This window comes from Chiloscyllium plagiosum, unplaced genomic scaffold (genome assembly GCF_037043375.1).
Source record: "Chiloscyllium plagiosum isolate Xiang-an unplaced genomic scaffold, Cpla_swu_hap1 HiC_scaffold_12, whole genome shotgun sequence".
Taxonomy (NCBI): Eukaryota; Metazoa; Chordata; class Chondrichthyes; order Orectolobiformes; family Hemiscylliidae; genus Chiloscyllium; species Chiloscyllium plagiosum.
The window spans coordinates 74,069,345-74,085,585 of NW_028270150.1; positions in this window are offsets into that span (position 1 = coordinate 74,069,345).

The window sequence follows — 16,241 nt, forward strand, 5'->3', positions numbered from 1 at the left end:
AAAAGTGGGAACATCACAGCACTGTGGGAACATCACAGAACATTGGGAATATCACAGAACATTGGGAACATCACAGCACAGTGGGAACATCACAGAACATTGGGAATATCACAGCACAGTTGGAACATCATGGAACAGTGGGAACATCACAACACAGTGGGAACATCACAGCACAGTGGGTACATCACAGAACATTGGGAATATCACAGTATAGTTGGAACATCATGGAACAGTGGGAACATCACAACACAGTGGGAACATCATGGCACTGTGAAAACATCATGGCACTGTGGGAACATCACAGCACAGTGGGAACATCACAGCACAGTGGGAACATCATGGCACTGTAGGAACATCACAGCACAGTGGGAACATCATGGCACTGTGGGAACATCATGGAACAGTGGGAACATCACAGCACAGGGGGATCATCACAGAGCAGATGAGAACATCACGGCACAGTGGGAACATCACAGAAAACTGGGAACATCACAGCACTGTGGGGACATCACAGAACAGTGGGAACATCATAGCACAGTATGTACATCAGAGCACAGTGGGAACATCATGGAAAAGTGGGAACATCACACACAGTGGGGGCATCACACACAGTGGGAACATCACTGCACGGTGGGAACATCACAGACCAGTGGGAACATTACAGAACAGTGGGAATATCACAGCACAGGGGAACATCACAGAACTGTGGGAGCATCACAGAACAGTGGGAATATCACAGAACAGTGGGAACAGCACAGCACAGTGGGGACATCACAGCACAATGGGAACGTCACAGAACAGGGGGAACATCACAGAACAGGGGGAACATCACAGAACAGGGGAAACATCACAGAACAGTGGGAACGTCACAGAACAGGGGGAACATCACAGTACAGGGGGAACATCACAGAACAGTGGGAACATCACAGAACAGGGGGAACATCACATAACAGGGGGAACTTCACAGCACAGCGGGAACATCACAGTAGAGTGGGAACATCACAGCAGAGTGGGAACATTGCAGAACAGTGGGAACATCACAGCACAGTGGGAACATCACAGCACAGTGGGAACATCACTGCACAGTGGGATCATCCCAGCACATTGGGAACATCACAAAACAGTGGGAACATCACAAAACAGTGGGAACATCACAGCACAGGGGGAACATCCCAGCACAATGGGAACATCACAGAACAGTGGGAACATCATGGAATGGTGGGAACGTGACAGAACAGTGGGATCATCGCAGCGCAGTGGGAACATCACAGCAAAGTGGGAACATCACAGAACAGTGGGAACATCATGGAACTGTGGGAACGTGACAGCACAGTGGGAACATCACAGCACAGTGGTAATATCACAGCACAGGGGGAACATCATGGAACGGTGGGAACATCACAGCACAGGGGGAACATCACAGCACAGTGGGAACATCACAGCTCAGTGGGAACATCACAGCACAGTGGGAACATCACAGAACTGGTCTGTGATGTTCCCATTGTTCTGTGATGTTCCCGCTGTGCTGTGATGTTCCCACTGTGCTGCAATGATCCCACTGTGCTGTGAAGTTCCGACTGTTCTGTGATGTTCCCACTGTTCTGTGATGTTCCCACTGTTCTGTGATGTTCCACTGTGCTGTTGCGAGATGGGGTCTGGTATTGAGGGTACTGAAATTGAAAGTCCCCAGCATCTGATGGAGCTGAGCATCTAAAAAGAAGTGTTTGCTGAAAAAGTAGATGGTTTTAATTTTGCGATGGGAATGTTTGGTTGCAGTGGTATACAGAACCACATCTAGAGTACTGTATATGGGTTTAGTTTCTTTATTTTTTAAAGGTTCTCAAAGCATTTGAAGCTGTGAAGAGCGAGTTGATGCTTGGATAAGGAGGTTTTCTTTTGAGGACAGGCTGGACTGCAATCCGTTTGATTTCTAAGAATTAGAGATGACCTTATTGAGGCACAAGATTTTGAATAGATTTGGTACGATGAATGCTGAAAGGTTTCTATTAGCAGATGGCAACCGGATGGTATACAAACTTACACAATGAGCAAAGTCCAGGTGAATTTGATATGCCAGGAAAATAACTTTGAATCTCAGAAATAGCCCATCAGGAAATAGTTCAAAAACTACAAAGAGCTCATGAAAAGTTGTCCCTGGATAATAAAAATGTGGCCAAGCCAATATTGAGGTTAGTAATCTGTGCAAATGTAAACTGCAGCCTGCAATTAAACTTCATCAATTATGGAAGTACTCAAGTTTTCTTTTGGTTAATAATAAAAGACCAAAACTACATAACTGGGAGTAACTTAGAAATATTTAATGCCGAACATCAAATAAAGCTTGCACATATAAAAATTAAGCAATAATTGGAGAAGTCTAACTATCTCAATAGGACTCCTAAACTAAAGTCCCAGACTTTGGCAGTCGCACAGCACTTCCAAGCCACAGAGAGATATTCCCGCAATAACAACGGGATAACAAAAGCTGGTGAATATATTTCACTACAGGAGTGCGCAAATGCTGCAGTGAATCTACAGAGATTGCACAAGCTTCAGACAGAAGTGTTGGCTCCACAGCAATGACCTGAGGAAGTGCCAGCACTAATTATTCATTCTATTACCAGTGAAACTCCGATGGATAAAATGCATGATGCGGATCTTTGAAACAAGGCAGTAGATCAAGGTACTTTGCAGGAAATTCCCAGTTGATCCCAATGCTGATGCAGACATCCCAGAGGGTCTAATTTCCTCAAAACAACACATGTTGATTGCTGATGATGGCAAAATCAGACTTTCTGATGAAGTTTGCAAATATGATTGTCTGCAGAGAGGGAACTTGGAGCTAAATTGATTGTGGAAGTGAAACGAAAAGAGAACATCCTACACAAGGTGAAGTAGGAATGTTTTCATTTCCTCGTCTCCAGAATTGTCTTCAGAAAGCTCTTGTTCTTCGTTTCATTTCCCAGGTTCATCCTTGGAGACGGTGCTGAATTGTTCTTTCATATCACAGCAGCCATGGATGACACAACTGTAAAATTCTTCCTGGGAATTGAGAATGCTTCAGTTCTTCAAGCCAGATCTTTAACCTTTCCCTATTGGGCAATGCAGAAGATGGTGAGAATACAAATCTCAGCTTGTTATCTTACTTTTCAAGGGATTGTGATCGTTTGAGTCTTGAAGTGTTCTCTTTTAAATCCATCTTGCCTTGATTAGTCTTCACTACCTTTACATGCAGGTTGTTGGAGGCTGCAGAGCCCAAGAATCAGGAGAAACTGCCAGCCCTAAAGGCGTAATTCTGTCTTCACATCTTTCAATGTATTGTGTGGCATTACAAGCATGTTGTATAGGATAGATTCAGAACAGATATGCAGCTCAAAACTGGGTATCCATCAGGCACTATGGGCAATAAGAAACATATTATGACCCCATGAGGAGTGATCAAGGCTTCCCTCTTGTTTAACCCACAGTCACAGTATTTTTTTAAACCATGGAGTTATCCAACTTCAATTAAGCTTAGTTAACAGATCAAAATTGAAGGACAGCCAATTCCAAGAATTTGTTCAGTGCAAACTACTTCCTACCCTGAAAGAAAAGGCAGCATCAAACACAAACACACTAGTACAGACAAGAAGGTAAGGATAATTGCAGTTACAAATCTTAATTTCCCCTTTCATTAGGAGAGTGAAAAGAAATCAGATGGGCCAATGGGCCGAGGATTGGCAAATGAAGTTTAATTTACATAAATGTGAGGTATTGCAGTTTGTTACGGCAAACCAGGGCAGGACTTATCCAGTTAATGGTAGAGCCCTGGGGAGTATTGCCAAACAACAAAACACTTAGGCAGGGTGACAAAGAAGGCATTTGGCATGCTTGCCTTGATTGGTCAAATATTGGAGTAAAGGACTTGCAATGTCAGCTTGCACTGTACAGGACACTGGTGATGCTACTTTCAGAATACTGCATACAATTCTAGTTGAAAATATGTTGCTGGAAAAGCGCAGCAGGTCAGACAGCATCCAAGGAACAGGAGAATCGACGTTTCGGGCATAAGCCCTTCTTCAGGAATGAGGAAAGTGTGTCCAGCAGGCTAAGATAAAAGGTAGGGAGGAGGGACTTGGGGGAGGGGCTTTGGAAATGCGATAGGTGGAGGGAGGTCAAGGTGAGGGTGATAGGCCGGAGTGGGGTGGGGGCGGAGAGGTCAGGAAGATGATTGCAGGTTAGGAAGGCGGTGCTGAGTTCGAGGGATTTGACTGAGACAATGTGGGGGGAGGGGAAATGAGGAAACTGGAGAAATCTGAGTTCATCCCTTGTGGTTGGAGGGTTCCCAGGCAGAAGATGAGGCACTCTTCCTCCAACCGTCGTGTTGCCATGGTCTGGCAATGGAGGAGTCCAAGGACCTGCATGTCCTTGGTGGAGTGGGAGGGGGAGTTAAAGTGTTGGGCTACGGGGTGGTTGGGTTGGTTGGTCCGGGTGTTCCGGAGGTGTTCTCTGAAATGTTCCACAAGTAGGCGGCCTGTCTCCCCAATATAGAGGAGGCCACATCGGGTGCAGCGGATCAATAGATGATGTGTGTGGAGGTGCAGGTGAATTTGTGGCGGATATGGAAGTGTCCCTTGGGGCCTTGGAGGGAAGTGAGGGGGGAGGTGTGGGCGCAAGTTTTGCATTTCCTGCGGTTGCAGGGGAAGGTGCCGGGAGTGGAGGTTGGGTTGGTGGGGGTTGTGGACCTGATGAGGGAGTTACGGAGGGAGTGGTCTTTTCGGTCCGCTGATAGGGGTCCTCACTTTCTCCTATATAATTCTAGTTGCCTTTCTCTAAGAAGGATGTTTTAAACTTGAGAGGGTGTAGAAAAGATTTACAAGGATATTGCCAGGACTGGAGGGTTTGAGTTATAGGGAGAGGATGAATAGACTAGGGCATTTTTTCTCTGGAGTGTCAGATACTGAGGGGTGACTTTATAGAGGTAAATAAAATCATGACGGACATGGATAGGGTGAAGAGCTAAGATCTTTTTTCCCATGGTAGGGGAGTCCTAAATGAGAGAGCATATGTTTAAGGTGAGGGAGGGAAGATTTAAAAAGGACCTGAGGGGTAGCTTTCTCATTAAGAGAGCAGTGCATGTATGGAAAGAGCTGCCTGAGGAGATAGTGGAGGCAGGTACAATTACAACACCTGGATGGGTACATGAATAGGAAGGGTTTAAAGGTATCTGGGCCAAATGCTGACAAGTGGGACTAGGTCAGATTGGGATGTCTGGTCAGTGTGGATGAGTTAGACTGAAGGGTCTGTTTCCGTGCTGCATATCTCTTATGACCTGAGTCCAACTATTTAGCTGTTGTCCTATTTCTTTAGCAATGAAAGCAGATTTTGGGTTTTCAGTGAACCATGACTTTTCAAAGTTGGCTTTTCACTGGGACTGATTTCTGCAACTGAGTGAAACATAGAGAGGAAAGAATTTCAAATGTCCATGCTGTAATCAGTTCTTGTTGTTTCAAGGCTGCTGTTGATAAACCATTGCCTTGCAGATTCTGGTGTCTGTATTCATCACTTACTCCCAATTAGATAATTACAGGCAACATTTTATCTCTTAATATGTGAATTTATCACGCAAAGGTAAATAAGATGAAATGCAAATTTATTGATGTTGGTCGTGAAGGCTCATGATATATCATTAACTGGAACCATTCTAAAGTGGAAAAACATTGTATAGCTTTTAATTTGATTTGCATTTCTATATTGTGTGTTAAGAATGGGGACAATATTGATTTTGTTATATTTTGAGTTCTCTGAGTGGAGATGAGGTATCTGATGTTTGTGTATATGCATTTATGTTGGATGGTTAAACTCTTAAGGTGAGCAGTTCTATTCATTCAAATAAGGAGGGGGAGAAAACCAAATAGTCATAGGGTCATAGAGATGTACAGCATGGAAACAGACCCTTCGGTCCAACCCGTCCATGCCGACCAGATATCCCAACCCAATCTAGTCACACCTGCCAGCAGCTGGCCATACCCCTCCAAACCCTTCCTATTCATATACCCATCCAAATGCCCCTTAAATGTTGCAATTGTACCAGCCTCCACCACTTCCTCTGGCAGCTTATTCCATACACATACCACCCTCTGCGTGAAAACGTTGCCCCTTAGGTCTCTTTTATATCTTTCCCCTCTCACTCTAAAGCTATGCCCTCTAGTTCTGGACTCCCCCACCCCAGGAAAAATGCTTTGTCTATTTACCCTATCCACTCCCCTCATAATTTTGTATATCTCTGTAAGGTCACCCCTCAGCCTCCGACGCTCCAGAGAAAACAGCTCCAGCCTGTTCAGCCTCTCCCTATAGCTCAAATCCTCCAACCCTGGCAACATCCTGGTTAATCTTTTCTGAACCCTTTCAAGTTTCACAACATCTTTCCAATAAGGGTTTAGATGGAGAGGAATTTGTTAAGTGTGTACAAGAAAATTTTCTGATTTGGTATGTGGATGTACCCACAAGAGAAGGTGCAAAACTTGACCTACTCTTGGGAAATAAGGCAGGGCAGGTGACTGAGGTGTCAGTGGGAGCGAACTTTGGGGCCAGTCCAAGGAAACCAGAACTGCAAGCAATATTCCAACAGCGGCCTAACCAATGTCCTGTACAGCCACAACATGACCTCCCAACTCCTGTATTCAATACTCTGACCAATAAAGGAAAGCATACCAAACGCCTTCTTCACTATCCTATTTACCGCGACTCCACTTTCAAGGAGCTATGAACCTGCACTCAAGGTCTCTTTGTTCAGCAACACTCCCTAGGACCTTACCATTAAGTGTATAAATCCTGCTAAGATTTGCTTTCCCAAAATGCAGCACCTCGCATTTATCTGAATTAAACTCAATCTGCCACTTCTCCACCCATTGACCCATCTGGTCAAGATCCTGTTGTACTCTGAGGTAACCCTCTTCGCTGTCCACTACACCTCCAATTTTGGTGTCAGCTGCAAATTTACTAACTGTACCTCTATGCTCGCATCCAAATCATTTATGTAAATGACAAAAAGTAGAGGACTCAGCACCAATCCTTGTGGCACTCCACTGGTCACAGGCCTCCAGTCTGAAAAAAAAACCCTCCACCACCACCCTCTGTCTTCTATCTTTGAGCCAGTTCTGTATCCAAATGGCTAGTTCTCCCCATGAGATATAACCTTGCTAAACAGTCTCCCATGTGGAACCTTGTCGAACGCCTTACTGAAGTCCATATAGATCACATTTACCACTCTGCCCTCATCAATCTTCTTTGTTACTTCTTCAAAAAGCTCAATCAAGTTTGTGAGACATGATTTCCCATGCACAAAGCCATGTTAGCTATCCCTAATCAGTCCTTGCCTTTCCAAATACTTGTCCTTACCACCCTTCTTAAACAGTGGCACCACCAGTCTTCCGGCACCTCACCTGTGACTATCGATGATACAAATATCTCAGCAAGAGGCCCTGCAATCACTTCTCTAGCTTCTCATAGAGTTCTAGGGTATACCTGATCAGGTCCTGGGGATTTATCCACCTTTATGCGTTTCAAGACATCCAGCACTTCCTCCTCTGTAATCTGGACATTTTGCAAGATGTCACCATCTATTTGCCTACATCTTCCATATCCTTTTCCACAGTAAATACTGATGCAAAATATTCATTTAGTATCTACCCCATTTTCTGCGGCTCCACACAAAGGCTGCCTTGCTGATCTTTGAGGGGCCCTATTTTCTCCCTGGTTACCCTTTTGTCCTTAATATATTTGTAAAAACCTTTTGGATTCTCCTTGATTCTATTTGCCAAAGCTATCTCATGTCCCCTTTTTTGCCCTCCTGATTTCCCTCTTAATTATACTTCTACTGCCTTTATATTCTTCTAAGGATTCACTCGATCTATCCTGTCTATACCTTCTTTTTCTTAACCAAACCCTCAATTTCTTTAGTCATCCAGCATTCCCTATACCTACCAGCCTTTCCTTTCACCCTAACAGGAATATACTTTCTCTGGATTCTTGTTATCTCATTTCTGAAGGCTTCCCATTTTCCAGCCTTCCCTTTACCTGCGAACATCTGCCCCCAATCAGCTTTTGAAAGTGCTTGCTTAATACCGTCAAAATTGGCCTTTCTCCAATTTAGAACTTTAACTTTTAGATCTGGTCTATCCTTTTCCATCATTATTTTAAATCTAATAGAATTATCGTCGCTGGCCCCAAAGTTCGCTCCCACTGATACCTCAGTCACCTGCCCTGCCTTATTTCCCAAGAGTAGGTCAAGTTTTGCATCTTCTCTAGTGGGTACATCCACATATCAAATCAGAAAATTTTCTTGTACACACTTAACAAATTCCTCTCCATCTAAACCCTTAACACTATGGGAGTCCCAGTCTATGTTTGGAAAGTTAAAATCCCCTACCATAACCACCCTATTATTCTTACAGATAGCTGTTGCCTAGTAACTGGAGTGCAATAACACAGAATAACAGAACCAGGTCAGGTAATGTGTGATTTTCAGTCTTAAAAATAAAGAGTCGTTAACAGCAGAAATGCTGTTACTAGTTATCTGTGAAGCTGTCAAAGATGGGAAAGAAATCCTGAGTTATTTAGAAGAAAACCACATAAACAATAAGCAGTGGAAGTGATGGATTTACAAAACTCTAGTAAAATGATAAGTGGTGTGTGTTAGCAATTTATTTAAAGGTCAGAAAGTGAGACATTAATTAATAAAATAATATCAAGTGAATGCAGAAATTAAACAATGAGTTATAAACTGTAGATAAGGTCACCCTTCCTCATTCCTGAAGAAGGGCTTATGCCCGAAACGTCGATTCTCCTGTTCCTTGGATGCTGCCTGACCTGCTGCGCTTTTCCAGCAACACATTTTCTGCACCCTTCACTGAAGTTTGACTGTCTGTAAGATTGTTGTTAAAAGAGTTCAATATTTGCAATGAGAAAGTCGGGTTACACTATGCAAGAATTATTTGCAATGAGACCATTGCAAATAATTCTTGCATAGTGTAACCCGACTTTCTTTTTATACAAGAAACTGATTTTAAAAGTATGTCAGCAACTGCTTGTTTCTATATTCTGTGACGGATCATCATAGGAGACCAATAAGAAACACAAACTTATGGTCAATGAAGCCAGATTTTACTCCAAGATGTGATTTGTCCTGTATTTCCATCAGTTCAGATCATAGCTGAAGAGTGGACTGATCGCTGCCATCTGCTCCAGGGCAGTTAGGAATGGGCAATAAATATCCATCACTCTTGATAACTATGGATTTTCTTCTAAAACTGTAGGAACAATTTGTAGGCTGTTTGTTGACACTTAAGTTGAATATTTCTGAAGCCCAGTCAAATATTGCTGCATTCATCCAAGACAAAATCTGGCAAGCTGAGTCTATAGTTCAGCTTCCTTCCAAAAATCTGGCTCAGTTTCTACTTTTGTCAGCACTCTGATGGCCAAATGTTCATGATGCTACTTCAAATGTTTTTCAAGCGATATAGCAGAGCTCTGCATTATTCAAATTGATGACAATTTAAGTTGTTATTTATTGTTGCAGTAATAGTTAATGCACAATAATAACCCAGACCAAATTCGGTTTAAGGAGTTATTGATTGTTGCAGCAGATTGTATAGCATAATTTAAATAATGCCTGAGATCCTAACTTTTGATGGTCATTACCTAGGTATGTGTTAACCGCGAGTATTGTAAATATCACCACCTCTCTCCTCTTGACCTGGAGCAGAAAGTTCACATTTATTTATTTTACCAATGAAACTGAGAGTTAACTAAAGTTACAGATCATTGAAAGATCATTTGTGCAATTGAGAGGTCTTTGACATTAATGTAGTATTCAACTGAGTATAGCACAGAAGATGCTTTGGTAAAACTGAACTCATTGGATGGTCAAAGGGAAAACACTCCAGTGATTCAAGCCATCTGCAGTATTAAGGAAGAAGAATGGGGTTGTTGAAGGCAATCTTTGCTAGAGTTCTCCAAGGAAACATATTTGGCCCAAGCATATTCATTGCTTCGTCAAATCACCCACAGTCCAACATTCGGTCATGAATGTGTCTTTTTACTGATGCTTCCAGTATTCAGCTTTTTCACAATTGTTGCAATAATAAAACAACAGGCCTGCCAACTGCAAGACCTGGATAGCTTCCAACTGGCAGATAGCATTTGTGCCATAAGTACCAGGTAATGACCACACCAGACAACAAGGTGTCTAGCTATCTGCCTTGACCAGCCACACGTGACAGAATTCCCCAATGTAAGTCTAATGGAGGCACCACTGACCAAATGCTTAATTACACTAACCATATGAACAGCAGCAGGGTTGGACTGAGCACTCAGTGGTAAATATCTAATCCCTGTCTCATCAATGACTAACCTCCATCTATAACGCTTAATTCATAGATGTGATAGAATACCTTTCTAGTATATTGGTCAGCCTCAAAAATAGTATAACAGCTTGACACCACGTAGATGAAGAAAGTTCAGTTGACCATTGCCCTTAGCACTGGACATGGTATTTACCCTGTGAAGAGAAAGCAGAGTTAATAATTTGGGTCCAGTGATCCTTCTTCAGAAAGGTTCTGAAAATGGAACACTACTCCTGAAATGTAAATTATGTTTTCACTCCACAGATGCTGCCAGATCTGCTGAATTTCTCCAGTAATTTCTGCTTTGTTTTTTTCACATTTCCAACATCTGCAGTCCTTTGGTTTTATTAACTGTACAGTGACTGTAAAATCCATGACCTACAGGATGCACTGCATCATCTCCTCATCCATTGGCATCGTACACTACAACCACTCCCGCACCACAGATATAATCTCTACTGTGAGACCAGTTAAAAACAGCAATATTCTCAGTCTGGCCAGTTCCCTTTCTACCATTTTCCCAGTGGCAGCCACAGGGGTATTCTTTTGCCACCTCCAAATACAAAACCAGATTCATTTTGGCTTTGTCTATTTGTGATTACACTTTCACTAACTTGGTTACATGCACTCAGGTTTTTCAAATGAATGCAAATCTTTATCACATAATATAATTGTCCTTCCCTGTTCTTATTTTCAAAACATACTACTTTAGCACATTTTACTGCATGTGGCATTGACCTACTCATCCTGTAAGCCTATCAAAAGTTATCTTGTTCAATGACAGCACTCTGCTCTGACTAAGAAAGTCATGAATTCAAGAAATAGTCAAGGGAGTTGAGTAGAATAGAACATCACTTCCACCAAATACGAAGAGTGTGAGATCAGAAATTAAATTGATCTCCTTTGAATGATTCAGGTGAGCATTAAAAAAAATCCTATGCCATTTCCAGATAGCATAAGGAGAATCATGGGTAAGCCCTGCTATTGGAATTTCTAGTTATGATCCATGTATTCTAATTACAATTTACCTTTTAGTTTTAGGAATTAAACTTTCACAATGGGAAAAGGGATAAGTACAATAGAAGTACTTGAAAATCTATTACACTTAAAGATTTAGGACATGTTGCTTGAAGAGGTTAATAGCTTGAAAAGTACGATTGACAACAGCAGCTAAGCTTGCTGAGGTGGACATATTGGACTAAACCGTTTTTGCCAACTTAACGTTATGTCCAATTGTTTTGGAGGGTTTCTTTACCGTTACACCCAACCAGCTTTCTCACTCTGTCTTACCAAAACTACCTTATTAACTATGTATTATGGTGGCCTCACATCTAATTCCAGCCCCATCTTAATAGACGTCATTCTTGGAACAACTTGACACTGCTGGAATATGCCAGAATCAACCAGCACCCGTTGCTCCTGTGCCATTTTTAAAAACCATTCTTGCTCTCAGACAAGCACTGCCAGCTTAGAGTTGCTCTGCATGATTCCTGACATTTTCCCCAGATCTGATATACAGGGAGAAATATGTGTCCATCACTGTGGACAGAGACCTGGAGGTCCTGCTGCAAAGGACTGGGGAGAGGTGGAACTTCCCTTTCCATAATATCAGCAGACGAAGAAAAAATAAACCATGCCAGCATGGTCAGTGTAGTATCAACCATCTCAACCCAGCAATGTAGGAAGAGAGTCAATGATCTTCTCAACTCTACCAGCATAAGTGCCACCATTTTCTCTCTGATACCTCACGCTTACTCTATCACTGCTACTGTGCCCACTTCTCAAGTCTCATACTCTACCACTCCCAATATCAACTAAAACAACTTGCCTCACTTGTTGTCAATCACCACTAATCCTGCATGCCCCTGTGATGCTTACTCTCTTGTTTCGGATATCTTCCCACCTGTACCAAGAGCAACAATTGTGCCTTCCACTTTCATTGCTCTCAATACCTGCTTCTTGTTCTGGGAAGAAAGAAAGATGGACGTTTTTCTGTCTGGCATTTGGCTCCCTACCCCCATAGGAGAGGATCTTGACTGTGACTGCCCCAAGGGGCTGACAGACCATATTCACACCCTTGGGCTCGAATCAGAGGCTGCCCTGGTCTTAATGTGCATGGGCTCTCTGACCAAAGGCTACCTCTCTTGACTTGAGTGAGGCTCTGCTGACAATCATGACCAGCTTCCAGGCTTTGTGTCTGTGCTAAATATCAAGGCAATACAGCAGGACTGTGTACCTGCAATCTTTGGCTCCGGCGGCAAAAAGGCAAAGCAAGGATGCTGTGACCATCCAGGTAGGCTCGCAATGGATCAGTGCTATGGTTGATAAGATAGGAAGTTGAATATTAATAAAATGAGTTGGGCTGTTTTCAGTAGCTCATCAAGCAATAAGCTCCTTAGTGGGCAACTTGTCATGCCGCTATGCAAAAGCACAAAAGATAGAGCAAATGGTAACCAACATTGAGATGGGTCTCACTGGATTTCACATTGATTTTGTCACAAATTTCACCACAGGACTGAGTCAGTACAGCTTCCTCAAGGGGAGGTCATACCTGATAAATTGATTAGAATTCGCTGAGGAGGTAATCAACAAGTTAAACAAAGGAGAGCCAGTGGACATGATCCATTTGGATTTCCAGAAGGCCATTGACAAGGTGCCACACAGGTGGCTGCCAAATAAGATAAGAGCCCATGGTGTTAGGGACAAGGTACTGGCATGGTTAGAGAACTGGCTGATGGGCAAAAGGCAGAGAGTGGGAGTAAAGAGATCTTTTTCAGGCTGGCAGTCGATGACTAGTGGAGTTCTGCAGAGATCAGTGTTGAGATTGTAACTATTCACATTTACGATCTGGGCAAAGGAACTGAGGGCATTGTTGCTAAGTTTGCAGATGACTCAAAGATAGATGAAGGGGCAGGGTGTGTTGAGAAAGTCTTGTACAGGCTAGGAGAGTGGGATGTGCTGCTAGGGCTGTATAAGGTTCTGGTCAGACTGCATTTGCAATACTGTGAGCAGTTTTGGGCCCCATATTGGAGGAAGGATGTGTTAACAAGAATGATCCTTGGAATGAATGGCTTGTCAAATGAGGAGCAGTTGAGGAGTCGGGGTCTGCACTCAATGGAGTTCAGAAGGATAAGGGTGGATTTCATTGAAACTTAGAGAATACTGAGAGGTCTAGATACAGTGGATATGGAGAAGATGTTTCCACCAGTAGGAGAGACAAGAACCTGAGGGGAAATCCTCAAAGCGAAGAACCAATCCTTTAGAACCGAGATGAGGAGTTCAACTAGTTGGTGGTTAATCGGTGGAACTCATTGCTACAAAAAAGCTGTGCTTGATTGGTAAGGGGATCAAGGGTTTTGGGGAGAAGGCAGGAAAATGGGATTGACGAATGTATCAGCCATGATTGAATGGTGGCGTACTCTCTAATTCTGCTCCAATATCTTACAGTCTTATGGTTACTCAATCCCCTGTTAGATTCCACCCATTGTGCCCATACAGTAATAGTAATGACAGTCCAAATAGATTGTTTCAGGACTTAATCTTAAATTGTTTAAAATCATTCAATAAACTCTGAAGACTTCATGGGCGGCACGGTGGCTCAGTGGTTAGCACTGCTGCCTCACAGCGCCAGGAACCCGGGTTCAATTCCTGCCTCAGGCAACTGTCTGCGTGGAGTTTGCACATTCTCCCTGTGTCTGCATGGGTTTCCTCCGAGTGCTCCTGTTTCCTCCCACAGTCACAAAAAATGTGCAGGTTAGGTGAATTGGCCATGCTAAATTGCCCATAGTGTTAGGTGCAGGGGTAAATGTAGGGGAATGGGTCTGGGTGGGTTGCTCTTTGGAGGTGTGGACTTGTTGGGCTGAAGGGCCTGTTTCCACACTGAAAGTAATCTAATCTAAAAGTAACTTATAAAACCATTGACTCCATCAGTTCAAAAAAGAAACTGTAAATTAAGAATACTTAATCTGAACATAGAACTAAAACAGCACAGGAACAGGCCCTTTGGCCCAAGATGTTCTGCTGAACATGACGTCAAATTAAACTAATCCCTTCTGCCTGCGTTTGGTCCATATCCCTCCATCCCTTGCATATTCATGTGATTATCTAAAAGTCTCTTAAACATCCTATCGTTTCTGCTTCCACCACCAACCCTGACAGCATGTTCCAGACGCCAACCACACTCTGTGCAAAAGAACTTGCCCTGCATATCTCTTTTGAACTTACCCCCCTTGCTTTAAATGCATGCCCCTTAGTTTTAAATAGTTCAAATCTCGGAAAGACATCTGATCATCAGCCCAGCTTTGCATCTCATAATTTTATAGACTCCAATCAAGCCTCCCCTCATCCCTCAGCCTCCACCGCTCGAGAGAAAACCACCAAGTTTTTCTAGCCTCTCCTAATAGCAACCTACCCTCTAGCCCAGACAGCACACTGAGAAACCTCTTCTGCACCTTCTCCAAAGCTTCCACACCCTTCCTGGAATGTGGCACCCAGAATTGAACGTAGTACTCTAAGTTAGGCCTAACCAAAGTCTTATAAAGCTGCAACTCTCATACTCAATTCCCTGACCAATAAAGGCAAACATGCTATACACCTTCTTTTGACCCTATCTACCTGCATGGCCACTTTCAGGGAACTATGGAGTTGAACTCCAAGATCCCTCTGCACATCAATGCTTTTCAGGGGTCCTGCCATGAATTGTATACTTTTCCTTAATATTTCCCAAAATGCAGTACCTCACATTTATACAGATTAAACTCCATTTGCTATTTCTCTAGCCATATGTGCAACTGATCTATTTCCCGCTGAATCCTTTGACAACCTTCTGCACTATCCACAAGTCCATCAAAATTTGTATCATCTGTAAATAAACTAACCCACCCATCTACATTTTCATCCAAGTCATTTGTAAACATCACAAACAGCAGAGGTCCCAGTACAGATCCTTGCAGAACACCACTAGTCACAGACCTCCAGCCCAAAAATAAACATTCCACCATTACCGCCTCCCTTCTATGGCAATGCAATATTGAATCCATGTGGCCAAGTCACCATGGATCCCATCCACCTTAATCTTCCAAATGAGCCGATCATGAGGGACCTTGTCAAAGCTTTACTTAAATCCATGCAGACAACATCTACCCTCATCAATCACCTTTGTCACCTCCTCGAAAAATTCAAACAAGTCAGTAAGACATGACCTACCCTACACAAAGCCATGCTGACTTCCCCAATTAGGTCATGCTTTATAAATGAACGTAAATCCTATCCCTAAGAATTCTCCCGACTAGCTTCCCAATCACTGATGCAAGACTCACTGGTCTATAGTTTCCTGGATTATCCCCATTTCCCTTCTCTAAAAGAAGAACAACATGAACTACTCACCAGTCCTCCAGGATCTCTCCAGTGGCTAATGAGGATACAAAGATCTTGGTCAAGGCCCCAGCAATCTCCTCTCTTGCCTCTCTCAATTGCACCATTTCTGATCGTAAGATCCTACAACAGATAGTGAGGACAGCTGAGAAGATCATTTGGGTCTCTCTTCCCTCCATTACAGACATTTACACCACACACTTCATCCAAAAGGCTGAGCATTGTGGAAGACCCCACACACCTCTCACTCAACTCTTCTCCCTCCTGCCATCTGGCAGAAGATACCGGAGCATACGGTCTCTCAAGGCCAGACTGTGCAACAGTTTCTTCCCTCAAATCATCAGGCTCGTTAACACAGTAGAATCAGACTCTTTCCCATCTGAAATCCTTTCATATTGCTGCTAGAAAAATGTCTATTATTCATCATTCTTCTGTTGCACTGTAACTTGCATGTTTTGCACTTATAGAGTCATAGAGATGTAA